Raw genomic sequence first — 4428 nt, forward strand, 5'->3', positions numbered from 1 at the left:
GAAGTGAAATAGTTTGAAAGAATTCTATATTATTCACATCATTCTGTTTAGTAATCAGCATTCAGCATTCTCATATTTCAGTAACCATTTATTGGCAATACGGTGGAAGTAATATAACTAACTCATGTGAGAATATATTTTTGATGGAGAGATGCATAATGGATGAGGCTATTCTGGGCATGTAAAGAATGGTAAAAAAATTTATTTTTAATTTTTTGGGACCTTGTTAACCAGTTTTGCTACATTTACATTCTGGTTGACATTCCACAAGTGGCACATAATTTTTCCATTGATTTGTCCAACACTTAAAATAATCAATGATCTAGATTTTGATATCTATTGAAATATCATCCAAGATGTACATTAAAGAATGTACGAATGGATTAATTCTTTTGTCAATCATATTTGTATTCTGGATATGAATAGGTTTAATAGCTAAATTGTCAGTTGAATAAATTTGTTTATGCTTGTGACATTTTGAAATTAAATTTAGTTCATTTTTTGATATATTTGAGTTTGTATAGTGTTCATGGATCAATTTGATATTATAAATTGAGTGCTTAAGTCGTTAAGCACGAATATATTCAATTTGTAATTCGATATAGGTTTTATTTTCCACAATCATTAAATAAAGAAGAACACTTTATTTTGATAAGACATTCTCAATTTTATTAAAGTGAACTTTGATATTAAACTTGTATGTATAATGTACTGCCAAATCACGTGAAATTTAATTTGTGACATTGACCATATTAAGCCCAAATTATAATTAGCAATTTCAAATTTGTAATTGGCAATAACCTAAGTCAAAATCAAGTCCTAGTTGAATTTTATTAGAGGTCTATTGAGTTGTAATCAAAGTCAAAATAGTTAGGATTGGTAGTATAGGTTTTGAAGGAGTGTAAGATGTTCAAGAAGATCACATATGATGAAGGGAATGAAATTAAAGGTGTCACAAGTTATGCTTCAAATTCTTATTCGCAATTTGTAATATATTTTTCACATAGAAAACATTCGAATTTAAAAAAAAGCTACTTGGAGAAATTGAAGTCTTTTGAGTCAGCTTTTTAACACATTTTGAATTAGCTCAATCGGACATCGAGAGAGAAAGTTATGATAAAAATATTGACGATTGCTTAGAAATTGCTCGATAGCCACCGACTTGGAGCTCGAGCAACAGGTCGACGTCCAAAGATCATTAAACCAAATATCAAAACACTACCCATATGAACGTCTTAAAGTGTGTTGAATCATAATTATTTCATAGAGATCATTCCTTTGAAAATCCAAATCACTTTAATTGATTTCAAAATTCAACCACTATATTATTTGATTCATAGATTCATCCAAACTTAGATTTGTTGATCAAGTTATAAACCTTCACATTAAACCACATATCAAAACAAATAAGATCTTTGATCAAACACCAAACCTACTTTCGCCAGTTTGCTTTCAAAGTTACTGGAGTTTTGGGAAAAGGCGCTAGGAGTTCCGACGCTAAAGAACAAGATTCATTCTTTGAGGTCCACATGAGATCAATGATACCAAGGGTTGGGAGTTAGTGTGAGGGGTACGCAGTTTATGAGGGCTAAGGTGATTACTGAAAGAAGGTCGGAGGGGACAAAAGGTTAGTCGGGTCTGAACCATACTATAAATAACATCGTTTACAATAGATTGTTGACTGACAAAGTACTTAGAGTTTTTAATCCTTTGCTAATGATTTTCTTTGTGATCATATTGGTGCTATTTACTTTAAGCAATTTATAAACTATGGTATTCAAATATTGGATAAATTGACTTATTTGATCTACTCATATAGAAAATAATTAAAAAATGACTTGTTACTTTTAATTGTGTAATTTCTCAGGTGGGTCTAAAATTGGCTAATTAAAACTTTCAAGTGGTTTAGGTAGTTTCCTCTTGTGTTTCACGTGGTACTATGGTTTCCATGTGTTTTAAGAGACAGGTTGACCAGTTGCTGAAGTGTAGTTTGGAAAGCATCTATTAGGTAGGTTGTAGTAGACTTTTGACTTTGAAATGAATGATTGTGTTACGGAATGCCAAAAGGAGAGATTGTTAAGTTCAAATTATAATTAGCAATTTTCAAATTTGTAATTGGCAATTTCTTAAGTCAAAATCAAGTCCTAATTGAATTGTATTAGGGGTTTATTGAGTATAATCAAAGTCAAAATAGTTAAGGATTGATAATATAGATCTTGAAGGAGTTCAAAATCACATATGATCAAAGTATTGCCATTAGAAGTCTGAAGAGTGTCAAAGAGTCGAACACATTATGCTCCAAATTCTTAGTCGCAACTTGCTACGCATTTTTCATATAGAAAATGTTGATCCTGTGAATTGGACCCTTCACGTAGCCAACCGAGAGTTACTCCACATTTTTTCCCTGCACACAATCACAAATGGTTAGGCATATATGGCCGGTCCCAACGAAGGTGGTGATGGTCACATACACTATGACGATGAAGTCAGTCGATGGTGGTGGCAAATTTTGTCGAAATCTCAATATCTCTACTTAGGAGAGGAGAAAATGTGTATGCTTTGGGTGTAGTAGCCTTGTCTGATTCTAGCTAAGTCCTTGCGTATTTATAGGCAAAGGATTGGAAGAGGCACCGTTAGATGCGGGACACGTGGACAAATCTAATAGTGTGAGGTGCATACTTGTAGGCGTCCATCAGTCACTTTCTAGGAGGGCAAGCTGTTAATTCTTCTGAATATGACTTTGACATTTTCATAGAGATGTCACATCTATCATTCCTAAATATATGGATACACATTGACCAAAAGATTCGTTTTTGAAACTGGTGGCGGAGAGGAACCCCTCCTCTGCATGGCGCCTTGCTTCAACTTAGTTAGGAGAGTGATACCTCGGCCGACGTAAACATCTCGAATCGAATCACTTCGGTCATTGTTCTCCTCTGTGTGTTGCCTCGATTCCCTCTTGCTCCGGAGAGTGACGCTTCGTTAGACGTAAAACGCCTCGGATTCGCCTCTTACTCGTGTCGTATGGTCGTCGGTTCCAGACAAATCGAGGTGCTCTATGAGGAGGCGTAACAATGGTTCGCCCAAGTTTAGGGATGAATATTTATATCATGCGTGGACCTTATGACCAGTCGTGAGTGGGTGGTTGCTGCTTTTGAAAAACTGTGGTTGCAAAGACAAGGACGACGCACTAGAAGATACAAGCTTGAGAAAGCTGATGATTGCAGAAAGTTTGAGGGGACTAAGGGTTAGTCGAGTCTAGACCATGCTATAAGTCTCATAATTTATTGTGGATTGTTGACATACAAAGCGTCAGGAGTTTATGATCCTTTGCAAAGGGGTTTCTCCATGATCATATTGAAATTCTTTAAAGTATCAATAGGTGAAATCAAATCACAAGTCATTATTTAGATGTCTTCGAAATTAAAGTGAAATAATCAAAAACATATATTTGCAATATGTAATCTATTTAATAGGCACAGTCATTGATCTAACGGGACTTTTTAGTGGATGGTTAAATTTGAGCTTAGTAATTCGAAATTAATTATTGAATTGATATTGTGATGTACTCACCTGGGACTATAAGATAGAAAATGAGATTTAAGGATTTAATGTATATTTGAAAAATGACATTTTAGTCATTTACCTTGTTTAGAATACTTGACGTTGTCTTCGAGGGTAATACACAAGAAAAATAAGTTAGATGATGTAATTACTATTTTCATATAACTTCATATAATTATTTAATCATATATAACTATAGTAATTTCAATCAGATTGATGGCGCAATCTCATTCTTTTAGTGAAATCAAACAAAATTAATAAATTTTCTCAACTGATCAAGAGTTGATCAGGTCAAGGTTAATTTAATGAAGTTTAATTTAATTATATCCAGTTTGGTCCATTCAATGTTATCAAAATAAGAATATGGAATACATTATGAGAGTTTATTCATTATTAACCATACTAGAGCCCCCTTTGACCCCCATTATTTGAGTTTGTGCACGGAGAAGGGGTCGTGTGATAATTTTGGGTATCATCTATCCATTCAAACTAGCTACATAAGTCTCTTCAAGACTGCAGATGTTACTAGGATCTCAATAATATCACGGTGGTTACAATCAATTGATTTGTCACACACTATAGAGTAAAAAATTTTCCACGCATAAAATATCACTGTATGTGAGGAGTCAGGAACGAATGAGATTTTAGCTGAATCTAATACCATTTTGAGAGTTAACCAAAGAGGTTCATTATCTGATTTTTAAATTGAATTTTCGATTCAATTTGGATTAATAATCCGTTTTATTTCGTTTACAATGTTGGGTATCTTGTATCCAATCAGATTTGCTGCATAAGTCCGCTCAAGAAACTGCACATATTATCAGCAACTTTGGATCTAAATAATATCATAGTGGCGACAACACT

This window comes from Olea europaea, unplaced genomic scaffold (assembly GCF_002742605.1).
Source record: "Olea europaea var. sylvestris unplaced genomic scaffold, O_europaea_v1 scaffold2309, whole genome shotgun sequence".
Classification (NCBI taxonomy): domain Eukaryota; kingdom Viridiplantae; phylum Streptophyta; class Magnoliopsida; order Lamiales; family Oleaceae; genus Olea; species Olea europaea.